At 34.6% G+C, this 24,771-nt stretch overlaps 1 pseudogene; it reads right to left on the reverse strand.

Moving 5' to 3' along the window:
- Window positions 1-3,521: 3,521 nt before the first annotated feature.
- Window positions 3,522-24,071, reverse strand: LOC149247490 (uncharacterized; annotated as a pseudogene).
- Between the last annotated feature and the right edge of the window lie 700 nt (window positions 24,072-24,771).

Consider the following 24,771-nt stretch of genomic DNA (forward strand, 5'->3'; position numbering starts at 1 on the left):
CCAATATTTCATTTCCATTATATTTTCAAGTGATTCCTTATTGTTTTGTATTGTTTTCCTTGTTATGCCAGAACTTTAGAAATGCCATTTTATTACTTCTTACTGAACTATAAGTTCTTTTATGTGTACTCATTATTGTTTGCACAATTCATATATTGTGTCTAAACCAGAAAATTATATATGCTAAAAATTGGGCTTAAATAAACCTCTCCATAAGATGCTTTAACATTTTCTACTATTCCCTTTAGATGTGAATGTTAATTTCCATATTTGACATTCTGGTCATTTGTTTTTATAAGATTATGTTGTTGCCATTTCTTGTGTCATATTAGTGGTGTTTTTTGTGCTATAACATTATGGCCCACAAGGTTTATGTTCTGTTTTCATTTGTTGTAATAGCGTGGCTCATATGTATTAGTGGCATTGGTATTTACAATATTATACTTTGGAATCCAAAAGTGTTCCAAGCAGTCTCTCTTACTATATATACAATTTCATCAAGAAGACAACATGCAGAGGGTTGGGTGTCCATTAGAGGCATAGTCCTATGCATCACAGGTGTGTACCCATATCTCACTTGACATTCAAAAGTGTGCTTGTGGTCTTTTGACTCTTGTGTGATTTTGAATGTTGAGGTCAAGTGGGATGAAAATACATCGAAATTTAGCTGATTTATATTAGTTTTCCAATGTGTTTTTTTGTAGGTTCTAACTTTTGATGCTATGTTTGCTGATTTGGGACATTTCTCCCATTGTAAATTAAGGTAAGTAAATATTCTTGTCTCAATAACTTCATATATCAACATTTAATCTTCTAATACATTGAGTTTTTAGTATATTACCACAGATATCTTTCATAGGGATGGTATATCCTACTTGATTCTTGCATATATAGGTGAGGCTGCTTCTCTCCAAACATATGGGACCTTAAAAGAAATTTCTACAAGGCCATCCTAGGTAAGTCTTAAATGTTGATTTATGTAATCTTTGTATGGGAGTAGAAATCCATGTTTTAACAACTTCAATATGTATTTTGAGTGGATAATTCAACAAATGCAAAAAAATATCAAATAAACTAAATAAAGAACCATGAATTAAACCATACTTGCAATGTTGAAAAACCTAGAGCTAAATACACTCAAAATTTGAGACAAACTTCTTGCATAATCTCTTCTTTAGTAAATGCATATACAAAATTAAAAATAGATCTCATCCCATTAAATAGGATTTTTCCAGAAAATACCTCCCTATAAAATTGTCTTGTAAATACAACTAGATATTATTATCCCTGCATGGCATTCTCATGGTTTCACTAGGTTTGCAAAGTAAAAACATTTTCCCAATAGATTGTTGATTTTTCATAGGATCTTTTAATACTGATAATTACTTCTTATGATTTCTTTAGTTACTCTTTTCTTGCATTCATATTCATCATAAACCAATTACACAAAAGATCTCAACAATAGAAACTAAATGCTAGTAGGATCATAAAGAGACACCTAAACAAGAACACAAACATTTACCTTGGGAAAACCCTCATGGGGGAAAACCCAACAACCTTAGAGAAATTCTTCAATTCAACAAGAGACACACCTAGATATTTTAGTCAATCACAAGGTAAAATTAACCAGCAAAGTAGACTTGGTCAAACCTATTCCAATTGCCTCCTAGTCAAATTAAACAACTTCCTAAGAACCGTTGCCTCATCTGGTTTGTTAGGGAAGAACTTTGGCTCACTTTTGCACCTAAGAATCTAGGTCTTGTTGCCCTAGTATCCCTTAGAAAAATTAGGCCCTTTTGTCACACGTGTGAGGTCACAACAAAAAGATAGATCCACTTGTGCAAGTTCAGAGAGAGAGAGAGAGAGAGAGAGAGAGAGAGAGAGAGAGAGAGAGATCTTCATACTTTTTTGTCCTTCTTGCCTCCTTTTCTTTTGATGCCAAGAAGATATCTTTCCTTTTGTAATCTAGATTGTGCCAAGGAAAGGAGATCGAGTGCCTTATATATACATTTTTGGCTGGCTGAATGGGTGCCTCTTTGACTGGGGCTAACTTGACTAGGAGGGACGACTGGGCTTGTTGGGAAAACCCACATGGGGGAAAAACCAAGGAACCTTAGATAAATTCTTCAATTCAACAAGAGACACACCTAGATATTTTAGTCAATCACAAGGTCAAACTAACCAGCAAAGTAGACTTGGTCAAAACTGGTCCAACTGCCTCCCAGTCAAATTAAACAGTTTCCCAAGAACCTTTTCCTGATCTGGTCTAGCAGTGAGTAAATTTGGCCTGCTTCTGCACCTAAGAATCTCAATCTTGCTTCCCCTATATACCTTAGACAAATTCATTTCCTCTCTCACAAGTGTGAGGTCACAACATAAAGATAGATCCACACGTGTGAGGTCAAATGAGAGAGAGAGAGAGAGAGATCTTAATACTTTTTCATTCTTCTTGCCTACTTCTTTTCTTTTGATGTCCAAAAGATATATTTTCTTGTGTAATCCAAATTGTGCCAAGGAAAGGAGGTCGAGTTCCTTATATATACATTTTTATATGGTTTAATGAGTGTCTCTTTAGAGGCTGACTTGACTAGGAGGAGGGACAACTGGGCTTGTATGGAGGCAAAAATTCAAATATCAAAATTCAAAATTTTTCTTTTGAAAGAGGACATGAAGAACATGCCTTATATTTTCTCTTTTGACAAGGACATGAAAAATATGCCTTATATTTATCATTACATATGCATCAAGGGCTAAAAACATTAATTATGAAGATCAACAATAGCTACAAAATTCAACACATATCCACTTGATATAGCCTCTAGAGAATCTATTCAAAATCCTTGACTAATGATATATACAAAATTTTTCATACATGAACCATGTCATTGATTCTTCTATTTTGCAAGAGCAACGGTCCACAAACATGCCTCTTTTTGTTGACTATGTTTTGAATTTGTCGATTATAATATGTTGCATTACAATTCACTGCAACAACCTTGATTCAACACATGTTATGCATGTGATCTTTCACTTTGTCCTTTATTTCCTTAAATTTGTATCACTTTTTCACTTTCTCATTAAAAAATAGAAAATACCCCTAACTTTTTCTCTATGTTAACATACTTGTATACATAAACTAATTTCCCTCCATCCTTAAGAACAAATCTCAATTTTCAAACCTGACTTCCTCAATGATGCAAACATTTAGTGGAAAGCCTACTTGTGGATCATCTAAGCCCCTACCCACTTTTCCTAATTGTGGTTGATCAAACTATCTCTAGATTATGGGAAAATTAATGTTATGGATGCCTACAAGTCATTGCATTTTTTTTTTAAATCTTTAATCCTTCATATTTTTAGAAAATAAGTTATTTTTGGCACATTTCAACATGATTCCACTAGTTATTTCAGCAAAAATAGTCAGCCAAACTAGAAAATAAAACGTTTTTGGTGTCCAACAGAGAATGTAAACATAGATTAAAACTTAAAAGCTATGTGATTTACCACATCAATTAGGGATCTCAAGGCTTCGACAAAGTTCTATCATTCTGATTGGCCTCCAGCCTTTCGACTCCGAGTTGAAGGAATTTCAAGTACTGGGAGGCCACATCAAGAACAACTACAATATCCATGGAATTTCCTTCAGTAAAAATACTCCTAAATAGATCTATAACATTTTTCATTTTCTCTTTCCTCGACTTCCTCCATGATATTGGTTGCCCCACTTTAGCGGCACTGTTATTTGAGCTTATGTTTCCTGATTCCTAGCTTGCTATGGGTGGAAAGAAAACACCATATAAACTACTTTTTCCATTCAAAACTACCTTTTGTTGGATACCAAGAGGAATAAAGTAAACCTCCTTTTCTCTGAATTCCATACATTCAAACTAGCTATCCCTAGTTGGATTATCATTGATAGTATTTCTAGCTTCTTGTGTCTGGCTTAGCTTGTCATTTCTTATGGCCTCACTTGTAGTGTGACCAATTCTATCATTTTATTCCTCATCAAAACATAGTATAGGTTGAATATCTATGATATCTTCTTGGAATTTACTTTGATAACCTCCTTTTCTTGAGTTATTAGAACTCATTTTTCTTCTACTTTCTTCTTTCCTGGAGCAAGCAACAAACCTGTAACTAGCAACCTCTACACTCAACCACGTCCTATTTGATATTCCTTGCAAGGCTTGTGAATGGAGTCATATGCTCCTTGTATGCCAACAACCCATCCTAGATAGTTGACTTAAATACTGAAGGTAATTCTGAAATTATTTCTGTCTTAGGTATTCTATTACAGGCATAGATTTTGTCCAAGCCTTTTGTAGAGTTGGGTACCAGGTTTGGAAACTCATGCACAATGGGAGGGTGGACAATGATTCAAACTATGCTTCTAGCTTGATAAAAAATAATGAATCTCTTGGAACATGCTTCAGAGACCATAACACATTTTACCCCCAAAAAACAATGCCCCTCTTTGAAAAGCCACTGTAAATTCCAGGCCTACACTCCAAAAAGTTTCTCAAAGATGATTTCAAAAATTGACTGCCTATAAAGAAAATTTTTGTAGCTTCCTTACGGGACCTCAATTGATACATGGGATCAACAAAATAGATATCAATGCTTCGTATAGTAGTAAGAAACAAATTTACTGGTGATATAGCCAACTCAATGCAACTAAGAAATAAATATGATGAAAGACCCATGCCATTTTTCAATTTTTTATTTTTTTGATGTAAGGTTAGGAAAATTGTCTCAAGAAAGGTACTGGAAGAAGATAACTCCCACATTTCATCTAAGTACAGATAAAGTTTCCATTGTTGCAGTTGTATAGGAATCTTCCATCAAATTCCCATGAGATATTTGTAACCAGTTGATCATAAGCCACTTAGTGACCTTCCTTGTGATATCTACACCCAAAGGCATAATATATCCAAACAAATGGAATGCCAAAACCTTTTATAATCACTATAAGAGCCTTGTCTAGGGATTTTGGAGTTATGACCAAGGAAACTGCTAAGATGGGTACTGAATCAACGAGTACTGCTTCCTTCAAGAGACCTAAAGGCAGAGAACTAGTAGTAGAAGACACACATTGACGCTTCCAGGATCCTCATAACATAGATTAACATTTCTCTCAAAATTTATAATCGAAAAAAGTAAGTTTTTTACTTGAACTATCCACATCCATTTTCTAAGAAGAATTTAGAGTGCACATGGCACAACTCACTACAATAACCCAAGATTTAGGAACCTAAAGCAAGCCAATAAACCTCACTTCTATTTGTTGCAGGTAATGTTCAATAGTGCACAAATGTGGTTCAAGGACTCTTTATAAAGAAAATTTACCATACTTTTCTCCAATAGCCAATATAGGAAAACTATTGGATGAACTTACCAAAGAACTTTCATCTTCTTCCAAAGAGGATTTTCTTATTGGTGACCAACAACAAGAAGATATGCCAATAGCCCACTATGTGTTGCATATTGATCTACATTGATCATAGATGACAAGTCATTTCTAGAATGTTTCCTTGTTTCTTGTGCACTAGATTTTACAAGCATCTCTTGACATAGGCTTTTCCCTAGATCAGTGGTATCCTTAACCACTACTAAACCATTTTAAGAAACTATTTTGACTTGCAAATAAAGCTCTAGAATAGTAACTCACCATGATTTCTATTCACCATTCCATATCAGTGCTACCCTCACATTATCAAGATCTAATGACTGTATCCACACTCACCATTTTATGCTACATTCCTCAGCCCTTCTCGCATTCTAAGCATGTATTTCTATCACCATTGTCCATTAAATCACATTTCACTATAGATTTTCATCAAATAAGTTATGTACTAATTCCTAATGCAGAAACCCAAATTAGGAACTTGGAATAACCAAGTATGGCTTTGAGGTCATTGCTTTATTGCTTCAAAGAGCTCCAATGCCTTACTATAATGCCCAATATACATATAACCCATAATAAATGAAATCCACAAAACCGAAACCCTGTTCACAAATTTTGTCAAATAGTTGGTAGGTACCCTCCATTCTCCTACTATTAGTCAAAGATTCGGTCAAGGAATTGCACCAATAATTGTGAGCATTTAAATAATCTGGGTGACCACTCATAAATATTTTACTTGGATATTCATTTAAGATCCTTCTCGACCATTGCTACTTTTAGGTGAAAAAAGCCATCCAATAGTGGATCCATCTCCACCACACTCATTGCATATCATACTATTCATCTGTAATGGAAATAATATATGATAATCTATACAATGATGAGAAGATACCATTGGAATTATTTGCTAGTAGGTGAAAATAAACCATCCAATAGTGGATCCATCTCCACCACACTCATTGCATATCATTCTATTCATCTGTATTGGAAATAATATACAATAATTTGTACAATCAGGAGAAGATACCCTTGGCATTGTTTGCTAGTATATGATAGACATGTTTGGAAGAGTGAGGGGACAACTTATAATATAAATCCATTCATTAAAACCTATGGCTATTAGAACATTGAGCAATTAGTACGAGCATGCCTATTTTTAATGATGCAAGAATTTCTATCCATAGCCAATTTGAGCATATCTTGTTGTTGTTCTAGTGCATACAATTAGAAGAGAATGGATATCAGATTTGTTCTCTCCATAGCCAATTTGAGCATATCTTGTTGTTGTTCCAATGCAAACAATTAGAAGAGAATGGATATCAGATTGGTCCTACTTACTGTAGCACACTTATATCTAAATTAGTTTTGGTGCATTTTTTTGGAGATGGAAACTCATCCTCCTTCATTTGTAAATGTTGGGAAATATTTGAGAAATGGAAATGGACTGAAATGAAAAGAAATGAAACAATGAAAGTAAAATAATAATAATAATAATTATAATGAAATGGAAAAAGGTGTCAAATTTCAAATCATATAATTCTTCATTCAGAAAATTAAACACTAAAGCTAGTAGCTTAAGATTTGAAATCTTTAATCAAATAGCAAAGATTTGTTGCACTTGTGTACAAATTCATATGGATAGAATATATTCATAGTGAAAACATGTGCTAATTCTAGTTACTTTTCTTTGTATGAGTATATTAAATTGTTTGTAAATTATTTTGTATTATTAGCTTGTTGTATGGGTCACGTTATAGGGGTCTCACATTAATCTAACTCCATTGACTTATTTTTTATTAAGTTAAAAATATAGGCTACATGATTATAGATTTTATATAATACAAATATTATGTCATTATGTGTCGAGCATCTTTTTTCTTAAATCAATGCCTATATATGCACTTTCAAAGAATTCCTAAATCAATGCCTATATATGCACTTTCAAAGAATTCCATAACGATTGTTAATTATTTAAAGGGTACTAGCTCAATGGAAAGGCACTTTCCTTATTAGCAAGAGGTTGGCATTTTAATTCCACTGTGCCCTAACATGCGTTAATCAATGATGTTGTAGTTTATTTTTAATTAAATAATTTCAATGGTGAGATATTTTTTTGGATTCATTGTTTTATATTGTCTCTAAAGAGACAAAAGTGATATTGTATTGTTTTTAAATATAATTTTTTATTGTCTCTGGAGAGACAATAGCTAGGATTAAAGACATATTGTCTCTATAAAGACAATTTCTTTAATCTCAACTATTGTCTCTCAAGAGACAAAACTGAAGTTGTCTCTTAAGAGACAATAATTCTTGTGTTATATATTGTCTCTATAGAGACAATTTTTTAAGACAACCTCTTAAAGACAATACACAAAACTGAAGTTGTCTCAAGAGACAATAATGCTTGTGTTATATAATGTCTCTATAGAGACAAATTTTAAGACAATAATTTGAGACATCAGGTTAAAGGCAATATTTAAGACAATATAGAAATTGTTTTTTGTTTGACGTTAAGACAATATACCAAAAAATTGTCTCAAATATTGTCTTAAAACCCCCTGTCTATGTTGTAGTACACCCAATTATAATCTTATTGATAATTTCCATTTTCTTGATCTTCTGCTTTATTTAATTCAATTTAATACAGTCCTGCATGTAGCATGTTACCATATCATCTCCAATGCAATAATGATGGGTTGTTTTATTTATTATCACTAATTAATTCATATTCTTCTTTATTCAATTCAATTCAACAGAGTGATGCATGTAGTAGGTTACCATATCAGCTCCAATGCAATAATAATGCAATAATGATGGGGGATTGATTTATTGTCAATAATTAATTATTTGGTTGACATTAGGAGTTTATTAATATTGTATAATATTAATTAAAGGTAGATTTGATCTTCAAAATAGTTATGTACTTTTTTATATTTTTAATTAAAAACAAATCACATATAAAATAGACTAGATCCCTCTAACTCCGGATCTATCATGCCTCAAGAGGGATCAAATCCCTCGAGATGCAAACCTTCTTTTTGGAGTGTAGAATTTGAGGAAAGGTTTGCATCTAGAGGGATTCGATCCCTCTAGGCACATGCTAGATCCAAAGTTACATGGATCTAGGTTGGTTCAAGTTGAGGGCATCAACATAATATGCTTAGATTATCATTATTATGTGTATGTTTGAGATAAAATTCATACTTTGAAATTTACATTATGCTTTATTTACCTCACATGACCATATAATTATGTTCTTTAATTTAGTCTATGTTGCATGCCTCGAATGATTTGTACATCAATGTTTGGATGTTTTGAGTGGTTTGTATGTTTATGTCTTTGGATCTGGATGGTAATGTTTTTGAATGTTATAGTTTTTGTGTTATATTTATATATGTGTATGTAATTGTCTATTAGTAATTAGTTGGTGATGAAGAAGGAAGATAATCTTGTTAATAGATTGAAGGAGGATTGATATTCCACATCTATTTCTTTTAATTTTAGGTATCACAGTTTTTGACAACTAATTAATTCCTAATAGTGTCCCTCTAGGTATTACTAAATGAGTAGTTTTAATTTTAATTTTGCTGAGTTAGTTCAATTTTTTGGATGAAAGATATTTTTAATAACTTTAATTATGAAAAATGATGAAATAAATTTTTTAAATGTAAAGTGACAATGTAATAGTATTGAATGGAAAAATATGTAAATGACAAGATGTAGTCAATTACAAATGGTCTTCATTATGATTAATCTCAACTCTTTTTTTATACTATTCTTATTACTATTCTTATTGTCGCCCCTGTTAGTTTTCCCATATTTTCATATCGATTATATGAAAAGTGGAGTTGAAATTGTAAACCATTGAAATATTTAACTCAAGCTATTATAGTAAACATCTTAACTTTTGTCTCTTTCTCTCCAAAATTAATAGGTTGAAATAATATAACACAAAAATCAATGCACATTGTCAATAATTTTATTATGCTTACACTAAAATCACACATTGTTAATACAGTAACTTTAAAATTAATGTGCCATCATATATCCAATTACATCAAATCAAAAATCAACATCTACTTTGAAATCAATACATTTAGTGTAAGCAATAAAATATAATTAGAAATTGACATCTACACTGAAATGAATGCATCTATCACAAGAAATCAAATAGAATTAAAAATAATCTACACTAAAATCAATGCATCTTGTGCAAACAATCAAATATGACTAGAAATCACATTTACACTGAACTCAATGCATCTAGTGCAAGAAATTAAATATCGTTAGAAATCAACATCTACATTGAAATTAGTGCATCTAGTGCAATCAATCAAATGGGATTATAAATCACCTTCTACAATGAAATCAATGAATCTAGTGTAAGCAATCAAATAGGATTATAAGTAATGATCTACACTGAAATCAATGCATCTAGTGTAAAGAACCAAATAGAATAAGAAAAAATGTACACTAAAATTGATGCATCTAGTGCAAGCAATCAAATAGGATTAGACTTCAACATATATACTAAAACCAATCCATCTAGTGCAATCAATAAATTATAATCATTAAAAATCCACATCTACACTAAAACAATGCATCTAGTGAAAACAATCAAATAGTATTAGAAATCACCATATATGTTAAAATTTATTCATATAGTGGAAGACATATTATTCCCTCTCTCCTCCCTCCATCTATGTCTACATCTCACTCCATCTCTCCTTCTTTGGATCTCTATCTCACCCCCAAGCATACATGCATTCTCTCCACCTCTCCCTTATCATTCCCTCTCTCTCTCTCTATGTATTTCTTCTTCCCTCCCTCTCTCCCCTTCCAACTCCATCTCTTTGTGTCAGTCCCTCTCTCCTCCTCTCTCTCATCCTTCCTCTCTCTCTCTCTCTCTCTCTCTCTCTCTATTTTCCTTCCAAACCCATCACTTTCTCCCTCCCTCTCTCATTCTTTCTCTCCTCCTCCCCCCCTCCTTCATCTTTGTGTCCCCACTCTCTCTATTAGCCTTATCTCCCTCTCTCAATCATCTCCCTCTCTCTCTCTCTCTTCATTCCTCCTCTTCCCTCTAATTTAGTTCATCTCCTTCCATTAGAAATCAATGCATCTAGTGCAAGAAATATTCTTCCCTCTATCCCCCCATCTATATCTATATCTACCTCCATTTATCATTCTTTGTCTCTCTGTCTCACCCCCACAAACACACATGCTTTCTCTCTATCCATATTTAACTATTTCTCCCTCTCTATATCTACCTTATTCACTCTCTTCACCTTCCATCTATATCTCTATCTCCCTCTATTGCACTTTTTTATTATTATATCACCCCCAAAACATACACACTCTTCCTCGATATCTATGTATCTCTCCCTCTCTCTTCTTCATGCCTATCTATCTCTCCCTCCATCTTTCTCTCCCTCATTCTCTCTCTTCCTCTTCTCTCCATCTCCCCCCCTTCTATCTATCTTCCCTCCGGATCTCCTCTCTCGCTCTCTATCCATATCCCTTATCACTCCCTCTCACTCTCTCCACCTTTCGCTCTATGTTGTAGAAACTCCCATGGATTCAAAAGCTCATGCAATTTACTAAAGCATAGGACAAGAATCTAATTCTACCTTCAACCAGTGGAAGCCAATATATCAATGAAAACAATATGAACAATAAGGAGATAAATAAATGGTACATAAGACAAGATATATATGGGGAAAGCCAGTGCTCAAAACCTTGCGATCTATATTGAATATATCAAAAATATGAGTGAAGATACAAAGCTTGTTCTCACTAGAACAATTCCACACAAGTATGCTCAACTCTATCAGCTCAGAAGCTAGCTCTTGGCCAACACTTAGTGAGTAATGCAACTCTCCAAGCCCCTATTCTCTTTCGTAATTACTAGGATGAATAGCATGTATAAAGAGAATTCATGCTTCCAAAACTGTGCAATCCAAACATAGGATCAATCTCTTATGCATGCATGATATTTACACTCCAGTAAATAATACCATTGATATTACACTATCCATGCACTCTAGTCTCAATTGGTCTTTCTCTCAACTGACATGCATGAGTTTCTCATGAGGGAATATTCAGTTAACTGGAGTAGCACTAGTGGATGCACTAGTGCACCAACTGACTGTTAGTCCTCTATTAGCTCCTCAAATAATTTCAAACTAATTTAATGGAACTTAACTTAGTAAAGTGAGTGATCTAATTTCCAACTCAATTTAAACTCATACTAGACCCCTAAAACTTACGGAGAACATATACATGACTACAGAAAGACTTCCAACTTGAAATTCCTAAGAGAATAGAACTCACTTTTAATTCTTAGTTTAATTCAGGGACAAATTAAACTAGATTTTCTTGTTTCCATTTATCAACATATGTGTCTTTCTTCTCACCTTCCTCTCTCCTTTTATCTCTCACGTTCTCCTTCTCTTCCTTCCTCTCTCTCCCTTTCTCTCCCACCTCCCTCTATCTCTCCCTATCAACTCTCTCTCACTCTCTCTCTACCCTCTAACTCTCTCACTATCTCCCCCCCTTCTGTCCATCACTCCTTCTTTGTATCTCTATCTCACGCCAAATCATAAACATTTTCTCTCCATCTCTTCCTTGTCACTCTCTCTCTCCACTTTTCTCTCTTTTTTTCGTTCTTCTTCCCTCCCTTTCTCTCCTTCCAACTCCATCTCTCCTCTCTCCTCATTTCTCTCACTCCCTCTTTCTCTCCAACTCTATCACTCTATATCTTTTTTCTCCCCTCCCATATATATCTAGAATTAATATATATCATTATAATATAAAAGATTTAATATTATATTAAATTTAATATTGTATTAATTAAAAGTTATAAAGTTGAATAATGTTAATATTATACTATACTAGTATTCATATTAGATTTGATAATAATATTAATATGAATATTAATCTTTCAATATTAATATTAGATTTAATGATCATTTTTACATGGTATGATAACAAAAATTATAATAAAACTACATCAAATGAATATTTTCTAAAGTTTTGACAAAGAAATATTTGTGTAAAGAGATTTTAATATATCCATATGATATCGTTTTCATTTTAAAGATTCCTTTTACAAATAATTAATTACAGAAAATATTAAAATATTTTAGAGCAAGATTTTGGATTCTTTTTTGTTGAATTAACCTTTTTACTTTGATTTAAGAAATGGTAGATGTTTAAGATTTTACCTAATTTGAAATTTTAATGTGGTAAGAAATTGTTGAAGGTAAATTTACAATCCAATCAAATTCAATGTATATGATAAAATAACTAGTTTATGAGAAGAGTCTTGAGCGAAAGCACATCTAAATTCATATTGTCAACGCAATTCGAACCAATGAGTGTGGTTCATCCTCAGGACAGGTTGAAGAACTAGATCAAGACTGCATGTTAAATAGTGAGAGCAGGTCATCCAACAATAATATTTGACTGGGCAACTAGATTGGACCACTTGCTCCTAAATCATTAGAAATATAAATTCAATTATTATTACCGTAAAGATGAGCACTAACCTGCATGAAAGGGAGATGAACCCCTGAGACTTGATCCTTAGGGTCTCCCTTAGCCTTGGGATCTTTACTGGATTTTAGGAAAGCTTTGAGACCTTGGTGCCTACTAACCATTATTAAAAAATACATTAAGGAGGTGGCTTTCTCCTTTTCAAAGTTCTTTTAATCATAGATTCTCAACGCATGGCTTGCAAGTGTATTAAGGACACCCATCTTCTGAGAAGGGAAATGATGGGAGCTAGCATGAAGATACTTCTTAGTGTGAGTTTTCTTCCTAAAAACTTGGTGGGAGAAAGAACCGTCATCATTCTTCGAAATAAGAACCTCCTGGAAAGCTAAACATCCATCAACCTCTTGCTCCATAGTGAATGTTGTGGAGGGGGATTGATTGTTGAGATGCTAGAAAAAAAGTTCCAATTCTTTTTGGCCACAAGACGAGATGACATTAGTATCATCAACAAATTGCTTCCATAGTTTTGGCAAGAGACAGGCTGAGGCCAAAGCCTTGGATTCAAAGTATTCCATAAAGATATTACCAACGACCAGGGAAAGGGGTGAGCCCATGGCAAACCTGCATGTTTGCTCATAGAATTCCCCTTCGAAGCTGAAAAAGGTGGACGTGAGACAAATTTCAACTAAATGAGTGGTATCAGGATCAGTAAGGTGGTTGATGACCTTAATAGCCTCCCTTGTAGGAATGCAAGTATAAAGGGAAACCACATCGAAACTCACAAGAATGTCTTTAGGGTCGAATTTTAAGTCTTTAAGTTCTTTGACAAAGGACGCAGAGTCTTTTACGAATGACTCTATGAGGCCAACAAGGGGTCTAAGCTTAAAGGAAAGGTATTAAACACATGAGATAATTATATTGTAATTTTTTTATCTAAACGGATGAGATAATTGTATTGTAGTTTTTTTTTTTTTTTTAATCTATATGGTTATTTTCATTTTTTCCAGCCAACATTAATTTTTTTTATTTTCATTATTATTATTTATTGGAGACACTGATATAAACATTATTTAGATTTGTAATTTGTTATTTTTATGTTGGCCGACATTAGCTAAAATTAAACTTTTAGCACAGACATATTTACACATCATGGTCATACTGGGCTATAGACTGCCCCTCTCTATAGAAAAAATGTTATATGAAATGATTTATGAATTTTTTGAACATGTGCTATTAATAAGTCATGGTATTGTAATAAAGCTATATTCATTCCATAGTAAATTAGGTGTAATATTTTGATGTTTATTATGGAGTGATTTTTATTAATATTCATAAATCATTTAAGTTTTATAGCTATGTTACTACTACCTTGTATTCATCTTAACTCTAGATTTATGAGAGGTGCAAACATTTTTCAAGTTTTGCACTAGAAAAAAAAGATTTACACCTTCATTATTCTAGAGGCTTAATAAATGTTAAAATAAATCCAAATTAATTTAATATTTCTATATTAAAAATAAATTATTTATGTTTTTTTTCTTTTCAACTAAAGTATAATACACATATAGATATACTGCCCTTTAATATTAAATATATAAATATGTTTTTTGATTTCATATTTTTATATTAAAAATAAATGTTTAAATATAATATTGTATTTATATGTTTTTTTCCATTCCTACTAAAATAGAAAACATTTTAATATAAATATATTTCACATAGCTTGGGTTAGTTTAATGACTAATAATATAACTAATTATATAGAGGGAAACATGGTAAATATCAAACCAAACTGGGAAAAATTGGAAATCGTAATTTTAATAGAACATTAAGCACAACTTTCGGTAAGTTATCTGAGAAAAAAAATATCATGGAAAAAACAATGAATTATTAGAAAAATAATGAATTATCAAAAACTAGAGTGGTATGAAAACATATTTTCCCTATTGAATTAGAAATCTTGACTCAATTAAAGTTTACAAAATACATAATGTATTATACACGCCTGCAAAGATGTGGAAAGATTTGCGGTTGAGATGGATTAACTACTTATAGCTGGGCCTTAAACATTCAGTCCGAGAAGGAGGACTCATAATATAGTTACAGGGCATTCTCGGTAACAAGTTTCTACTTTTGTCCATCCCGTGCCTTCTCTCAACGTTTAACTTCCACATGTAATGTTTAATTCCTTTAGCTTCTTTTGAATGTCCATAACATTTGAATCCTAGCCCACATGTTTACCTGTCCACGACAATGATAAACATGTGGTCTCAAATTGCAGCGCATTTACCCAAACGCATAGATAATGAGATCAATAATTCTTGGAATTCTTCCATAAAGAAGAAGCTCATATCGAAACAAAACCACCCCTCAACCAACAACAAATATAATTTCCCTTTCTAGTCTGATCAAATTTCGAATGATGATCTAGTGCTTGACGGTGTTACGTCGTCTCACTCCGGTGCAGCCGTACATGGAAGTCATGTCAATAGAAGGATACCAGCCATATGAAAACACCTTCAATATTGGATAAAATCAGTTGTGTGTTCCACGCTTATTTGAATTAAAACAATTAGCATGGGATCGAAATGATGAGTCTTTAATTGATCCAGGCAACACTAATACAACTTTTATATCTCCCAGTCTGCAAGCGCAGGGTGTGTCTAATTATAAGCCTAAAACGTCATCGACATCCGATGACTGTATGTTAGAGGAATGCACGACTACAGTATTACCTCATGATATGCCTGGCTCTAACAATAATTAGCTTCTGGGCACAACTGGAATCAACATCCCCCTGCTCTGGTTGAAACACACTCATCGAAAGGAAAAATTGAGAACGGTGATTAGATAAATGGAAACAACATCATGATCGACTATTTGTCCTTCATAGCATCTAGTGGAATTAATGCATGGAGCACTCGTCATTCTTATTCAAATATTGCAGCTCATTTTACAGATATCAATTCAGAAGTTCCTTATACCAATAAACTCTTAGGAGTTAGAATCCTAGAAGATATGGTAAGTGTGCATCATGATAAGACTACTTGTTAGTCATGCTCGTCACTGAATTTCATGGAACAATTTGGTGGGCCCTCGATGAAACTGGCCAACAATTTCATGTTGAGGATGATTGGAAGGATCGTCCAAATTTGAGATATGATTTAAACTTGGGTTCCCCTAGATATAGGGATATTAATGGCATCTGGAAGAAGAGATATCAGATGGAGAGTGGAGGGATTGGTGATCAACTGGATTATTTAAGAATTTCCAATGAAAAAGAAGTGAATACAAAGCCAAATCCTAGAATATTTGGAAGAGGAAGTGGACAGTTGGAGATTCATGAGTATTATAAGGATGGAGATGGAGAAGTTATAGTATGGGGGCAAGACTATATGTGAAATACCAATGCTGGTGTTACTCCCTATTCCCCTCAAATATATTTTCGCTAGTGCGTTGTCCGGATTGAATTCATAAAGTTGAAGTTGCCTTCCGAAAATGTTTGTTAAACTTATTTGAGCTAATATGATTGAATTCATCAAGTTGAAGTTCGCCCTGAGAAAACATTTGTAAAACTTGTTTTTAATATTTTTTAAATTTTTATTTGTGATTTTCTAATAATAAATCATATGAAAAAATGTGTATGTTTTTGTTGGCATTATGATGCATGTTATGTTGTTCTTGATGGAAACTCATTTATAATAGAACAAGTATATGGTAACTAAATGACCCCACAGGACAGTTTAGAGGTGACAAAATGATGGAAAAGAATAACAGAATGATGGGACAAAGGTTTACAAGAATCAGAAGTTTGATACAGGTGAATATTTGAAGATCTATACATGTGTTCGTCAAGGCAAATTCGTTTATACATGTGAGTTTAAAGAAGAAAAGGCACGTACAGTTTCCGCATCATGGTATGCTAAATACCAAGGGTACTTACCATGGTATTTCTCTATGGTATTGAAGCCAACAATGGTTGCTTTGATCTCGTCTAAGAAAACCATTGGATGGAGTATGGTTTTGACCCGTGGTATTGAAAAAGGAAAAACTATATAAGAAGGTGAAGATGAAAGTGCAAAGTGTGCATGTGAAAGGGTTTTTGATGAATACTTCAATATGAAGTATATTGGCATTATAAGGGCCATAGTTGACATATAGATATGAAATAATTATGCACCGATGAATACAATGATGGATCAGGATCATGAAACCTTAAATGACTTTCCATTGTATGATATTATCATGGCTTGAATAGATCTAAGTATTGATGCATGCTTTTATCTGCGAATATTATGATCTTGCAGTTTCGGAAGTTCTGAAGAGCTGTTCAATTTTAGGTAAAAATTTGCAGATCTATACGTAGGTTGGTCTCGGTGAAGTCACTTATACACGCAGGGTCATTTCCTCAAAGTTGTGTACATAAGGTAAGGGTATATGTTGATAAATGACTGATCCTAAATGGATACTAAATCAAGAAGAAAAGGTATTATAGACTCATGTGTAGGAAAATGCCTATATTACTTAGTGCAACGGATCGAAAAGATTGCAAATAATATAGACAATTAATAGTCAGAAAACATAACAGACACACACATCAACACAGCCAAAATAATAAAGCAGCTCACCAGACTTCTTGGCTACATCTCCTAGTCCAGCTATCAGTGTCGACCTCTATATTATGTCTTCAAGAATAGATTATTACAAGAGTGAGCACAAAATAGAGTGTCAATACAACGGTGACATTAAACAAGGATCCACTGGAAAACCTTGAGTCTAAAAGAGTGCATAGACTCTCTCACTGTCCTATTAGTCTATTGGTCTACTCGTTGTCTTCTCTGTCTCAATCTATTTTCTCTCTGACTGTCACTTGTCTCTATTCTGTTACGGGATGGATTTTTAATCTTAACAGCGTTGTCTCTTCATTTGCCTGTTCCAGCTCTCTAGCTTCCAGCCTCTATCCGTTCCCTTCCTTTACAGGCTCTCTCGCTCTCGTCAAGCGTTGAACACTCATTGTCAAAACACTTGGGGCACAAGGCAGCTAACAGGCAGAAATAATGGCGGGCACGGGTGGAACCAACTGTTTGGCCTTCCCCCAGCACAAATCCTCAAAAAAATGTATTTTTAGTTCCCAAAGGAAATACACAGAAAACATAGAAAATCCTGACCAAAAATGCCAAATCCGGACTTCAATAATATAAAGTCCACCCTATAATCCTCTCGGGTCCACCTACAGGTCATAATCCCTTTGTATTCCACACCGTTGATCTGCCTTCAATCCGACGGTTCGCATCTAACTTGAAAGATCATGTAGTATGCTCAATCTCCACTGTTGATCCACGATCTCCAATCCAACGACTGACAAACATTCTGGGTGGCCTACTTGCACGAATATTACCCACCCGAAAAAGCAGTTTTCTCTCTCCTGCAGCGAGCTATGCGTCGGCCAGTGTATGGAAATGGGCGGAGCCTCTCCAATACTGCTTACTGCCTGAAGCCTGCCCAAAATACCATTTACCTTGAAACTCAAATAAAATGAAGCTGCATTTATAAACCCTTTCGGGTCCACTGAAAGCCTTTCGCCTATGTTAAGTCCTCCCCTTTCACATTATTTCAATGCGATATAGAACTTGCAATCTCTACCATCGATTTACGTGCTCGATGCACGGTCCATAAATCATCGCTGATCACAATTCGCTTGAGGTAGAGGTTAGTAAGCCGCTGGTTTTTTCCGATGTGATTCAATCTCGTCTATTGATCCCATAGATCCAACGGCTCTGGGGCATAAGGCTGCACTTCTTCGCTCCTTGGTGCATTTGGGTTTTCCGCCATTGTCTGTTTATGTTTTTTTTAAACATATTTGAAGACTTGGACTTAGAGGTTCTATTCAAGATCCATTTTGGATCATGCCTTCCCACCGAAAAGCTTTTGGACCACCAAAAGTTGGTTTTAGGCATCGATCAAGTGAGGATACAGTTCCTTCACTTCTCCAATTTCTATCCATCATGCCTTGCTTGGATTTGAACCTTTGAGACCTACTCTCAGGTACTCAACATCCCCTTAATGCATAGTTCTTACCTTCCTCTCCAGAACTGTGTCCTCCTGTAACTCACTGAGATACTCAGGCAACAAATCCCTAATAGAAGGCATCTGACTTTGCTCTTCAGGATCTTCAATCAATGAAGGTTCATACAATATCAAGTTTTCTACATTAACGACTGAATAGATCTGCATATAAGCTGGAAAGTCAAGGCGAAAATCATTTTCACCAATTTTATCAAGTATCTTGAAAGGTCATACCTTATTGGGTTTATTTTCTTACCTTCACCCTGCATTCTGTCTTTGTTGATGTACAAGCAGACTTGATCACTAACTTGAAAACTATGCTCAACTCAATGCTTGTCATGTCTTGCCTTGTACTTGGCTTGACTTCTTTCCAACTATTCCTATACTGCCTGGTGAATTTCCTAGATTTGTTCAATGAACTCGGTTGTTTTGTCCACATCACTATGTTCATCAACTGCTATGTTATTACCACAGACAAAATCCAAGGGAGACTTTGGTATAAAGCCGAAACAAGTCTCAAAAGGAGATTTTTGAGTGGAAGAGTGCTTGGCACCATTGTAAGGATGTTGCACATAACGCAAATGCTCATCCCAAAGCTTGGGATGCTTGCTACAATAGCCTCTAAGCAACTGGATCACTATCCTATTGACCACTTCTATCTGGCCATCTATTTGTGTACAAAATGATATGCTCCTTTTCAACCTCCTGTCCATCAACTCCCATAAATTTGACCAAAACTTCCCAACAAGTCGAGACCCTAAATTAGATACAATAGAAGTGGGTAACCCAAAATGGATCCATACATTCTGAAAGAACAACTTTGCTATTTGTTCAGTTGTAACATGCTTGTTACATGGTATCAAAATACACATTTTACTAAACATATCCACAACAACATACAAATAATCATGACCTTTCCTAGATTTTGGTAATCTCCCAACAAAATCCATGGAAACACTTTCCCAAGGACAAGAAGGAATTGGAAGTGGAGTGTACAAGCCTAATTTCCTATTATTGGGCTTGCTTGTAGCACACATAGTACACCCTTTGATATATCTAGAAAATTTCTCATGCATTCTCGACTAATAATAAAATCTTTGCAATTATGCAACTGCTTTACTTACACCAAAATGACTTGATATGAGAGAAGTATGTGCTTCTCGAATTATGTTAACTCTTTCAGTTTGTGGAATGCATAACTTTCCTAAATGACATAAGAGTTGGTCCTTTACATAATAATCCAATTCTTCTACTTGCTTTCCATGACTTAAAGTTGCATATACATCTTTAAAATCTACATCTTGAGCATATTGTTCAATGTAACTTTCATGCATTACTGAGTTATGCTTAAGTATAGTAGATACATTTATGATTGGTCTTGATAACATGTCTACAACCTTATTGTGTATGCCCTGCTTATATCTGATGACAAGATGAAATTGTTGTAGGAAACCCATCCACTTATAATGCCTTGATTGCTGCAATTTAGTTTGTGAGTGCAAATATTGAAGTGGTTGATGATCTGTATGTATGCTTGTTTCTTTACCCATTATGTAATGTTCCCACTTTTTCACACTTTGTACTAATGCATATGATTCTTTATCATATGTGTGATAATTAACTACTGTAGAAATAAATGTCTCAGAATGATAGCATATGGGTTTTCCGTGTTGCATCAACACTACTCCCATGGCATAGTCACTGGCATATGTCTCAATCTCAAATGGATGTTGAAGATCTAGCAGTGCTAGTACTGGTGTTGTACTAATTTTTTTCTTTTAAGGTCTCGAAGGCTTTCTGTTGTTTGCCTCCCCACATAAACACTTGTTTCAATCCTATTAAAGCATGTAATGGAGCTGCAAGCAAAGAAAAGTTAGCAATAAACTTTCTCCAGTGTTGTTTATCCCCTAGGAAACTCCTAACCTCTATAGTAGATTTGGGTTTAGGCGAGTTCACAATGAATTCAACCTTAGAGGGACCTATCTTCAGTTCACCACCCCCTACAATATAACCCAAATAATTTAAAGATGCTCTACCAAATTCACATTTTGACAGTTTCACATAAAGATTTTTTCTTTTTAAAACATCTAAAGTTTTATTTACATGCTTTACATGGTCTTCCCATGTCTTACTAAAAATAAGAATTTCATCTAAATAAACAATTACAAAATCATCAATAAATGGTCTGGGTACATCATTCATGACTCTCATAAATGTAGCAGGATCAATAGTTAAGCCAAAAGGCATAACCAACCATTCATACAGTCCTTGCTTTGTCTTGAAAGTAGTCTTCCATGCATCTTGTTCTGCAACTCTGACCTGATGATAAGCACTTCGCAAGTCTAACTTAGAAAAGTAAATTGATTTTTTTAATTGATCTAATAAATCATCAATATGAGGAAGAGGATAACGATTCTTGATTGTTATTTTATTTAGTGCTCTATAATCAATGCACATTCTCCACAAACCATATTCCTTTTTCACTAGCACGATTGGAGATCCACATGGTGATGTGCTTGGTCATATAAACCCTTTATCGAGAAACTCCTATACCTGCTTCTTTATCTCTTCATTCTCTAAAGCCGACAACCTATACATTCTAATGCTAGGTAATGGAGCATCTTGCTGCAAATAAATATCATGTACTATTTCTCGCTTGGGTGGTAGACCTTTAGGTTCTTGAAATAGAACATCATACTCTGAAACAAGTTTAACTAAATCAACTTTCTGTTTAGAATCATAGCCTTCAAATACATTGGATTTTTCAGGATCCTTTGCCTTTACAAACATTAGTAAAAACTGCTTACTTGAATTCATAATTCTTTTCATTTGTCGTGAGTTTATGAGAGAATAATTACCTTTGAGTTTATGAGCTCTTACAATATATTCTATTCCATCTTTAGTGAGTTAATACTTATTCTTAGTTCTATAGAAAATAGCTTTCCTATTATACAAGTATGGACTTCCCAAAAGAATACCACATTTATCCAATGGAACTATATATAACTCAACCTCATCTACAAATGTTGATACAATAGAAAACCTAAGTTTACATTGTCTCGTTACTTGTAGCTTTGTTTTATCACAAACCCAACCTAATGGATATGGCTTTTCATGAGGTTTTGTTTCTAATCTCAACTTCTTTACAATTGTTTCAGAAATCAAATTTACTTGTGATCCACTATCAAATAAAGTATTAATCTTATTGTGCTTAGAAATCACTCTAATACTAAAAAGCTCATTTCTTTCCCTCCCATTATTTTCGTTATGAAAAGATTGTGAAAAATTACTTGTGGATGCTTCAGAATCTTTACCTTTAATACGTGTGGCTGTAACTGTTGTTTCATTGCCTGAATCTGATCCCAAGTCCTGCTAAATAGCAGCAACATTTTTTTTCTCCTTTCCACCGAACTTCTTAGGTTTCAGTTCTGGATGCAAAAACCAGCAGTGTGCCTCATCGTGTCCTTCCTTCTTGCAATGAGTTCATGAATGTTTATCCTTGTTTACATCGTTTTCTTTCCTCTCCTTCCATTTCTATTTCTTCTTTTCCTTGCTCTTGCTTACAGAATATTTAGATGTTCTCCCAACCTCTGGGTTTACATTCTTACCTTTAGCTTCTAGATGTGTGGCTTGAACTGATACATCATCTAATCTAGTGGGATTAAACATGAGAATAGTATGCTTAAAATAGCTATGAAGACCACCTATATACTTCAATAAAGTCTTAGGTAAGTCCAAGGATATACCTAGAGTTAAAGCTCTCTTTATGAATTCTTGAGTATAACTTTGTATTCTTTGACCCTTCAACTGACAAAGAGTTTGCCAATTCATCAGTGCTTGCTACGTGTAAGCTAAAGGATAGAATTTCTTTTTGATAGCAGAAACAAATTCATTCCAGGTAGAAATGATTTTACCATGTTTTTGCAGATAAGCTTGTGTCATGTCTTCCCACCATACTACTGCATTTACTCCAAGTTGAAGGCTAGCCAACTAAATCTTCTTCCTTTCTGAATCAACATTCTATACCCTGTAATATACATCAATTTGTCTTATCCAATTATCTAACTTTTCTGCATTGAGTTCCCCATCATAAACTGGAAAATCATACTTCACATCTAATTTGATTAAGTTTTATTCTTCTTCTTAAAAGAGATAGAAGATGATGATGATGAGGATGATGATGGAGGAGATGGTGGAGGTCATTCCTCCTTTTCCTTTGCCTTCTGGATGGGCAACTAGAAAAGGTTCCTCTGCTCGTTTGTCTAGTTTGGGTGTTGTAGTGCTTTGACCTCGACCCTTCTTAAATTACAGATACATCTCTTCCACCATGGCTTGGAGTGTCTTAAAACTTTCTATAAATTGAGATTCTGATCCCAATGAAGCTTCTTCTGCCATTCTCCTCTGAGAATAAACTCTTCCAATCTCTGGATTAGCCTCAATAAGTTCTCCTTCTCCTAGTCTGATATTTAATCTAGTTAGCATTCAAAATCTAGCACAAGCTTTTCTAACCTTAATAAAACCAAAACCAAATGTTATGATACCACTTGATCCGAAATGGATACTAAATCAAGAAGAAAATGTATTACAGACTCATGTGTAGGAAAATGCCTATATTACCTAGTGCAATGGATCGAAAAGATTGCAAATAATATAGACAATTAATAGTCAGAAAACATAATAGACACACACATCAACACAACCAAAATAATAAAGGATTCCACGAGACTTCCTCGCTACGTCTCCAGCTCCAGCTGTCAGCGTTGACCTCTATATTATGTCTGCAAGAATATATTATTACAAGAGTGAGCTCAAAAGAGAGTCTCAATACAACGGTGACATTAAATATGGATCCACTCGAAAACCTCGAGTCTAAAAGAGTGCACAGATTCTCCCACTGTCCACTTACACTATTCCTCTGTTCGATGTCTTCTCTGTCTAAATCTGTTTTCTCTCTCACTGTTACTTGTCTTTTTTTTGTTATGGGATGGCTTTTTAAGCTTAACAACGATGTCTGTTCATTTCCCTGATTAGGCTCTCTAGCTTTCGGCCTCTGTCCATACCCCTCCTTTCCGGGATCTCTGGCTCCCGTCGACCATTGAACACTCATTGTTGAAATGCTTGGCGCATAAGGCAGCTAACGAGTAGAAAGACTGGCGGGCACAGGTGGAACTAGCCGTTTGGCCTTCCCCCGACACAAATCCTCAAAACAACATATTTTTAGTTCCCAAAGGAAATACACAGAAAACATATAAAATCTCGACCGAAAATGCTAAATATGAAATTCAACAATCTGCCTATGGGTCATAATCCCTTTGTATTCCACATCGTTGATCTGCCTTCAATCTGACTGTTTGCATCCAACCCAAAATATCAATTAGTCCGCTCAATCTCCACTATTGATCCACGATCTGCAATCCAATGGCTGATAGCCATTTCTGGTGGCCTACTTGCACGAAGATTACCCACCCAAAAAAGAAGTTTTCTCTCTCATGCGTCGTGCTGCGTGTCGGCCAGTGTATGGAATCAGGCAGAGCCTCTCCAATACTGCTTACCGCCTGAAGCCTGCCAGAAATATCGTTTAGCTCAGAACTAAAATAACATAAAGCCGCATTTATAAACCCTTTCGGGCCAGCTAAAAGCCTTCTGCTTGTGTTAAGTCCTCCCCTTTGGCATTATTGCGATGCGATATAGAACTTGCAAGCTCCACCGTTGATCTGTGCACTCGATCCACGGTCCATAAATCATCGCTGATCGTAATTCGCTTGAGGCAAAGATCGATACGCCGCTGGCCTTTTTCGATGTGATTC

This window comes from Pinus tabuliformis, chromosome 7 (assembly GCF_031772625.1).
Source record: "Pinus tabuliformis cultivar Carrire ecotype Pingquan chromosome 7, CPIR1, whole genome shotgun sequence".
Lineage (NCBI taxonomy): Eukaryota > Viridiplantae > Streptophyta > Pinopsida > Pinales > Pinaceae > Pinus > Pinus tabuliformis.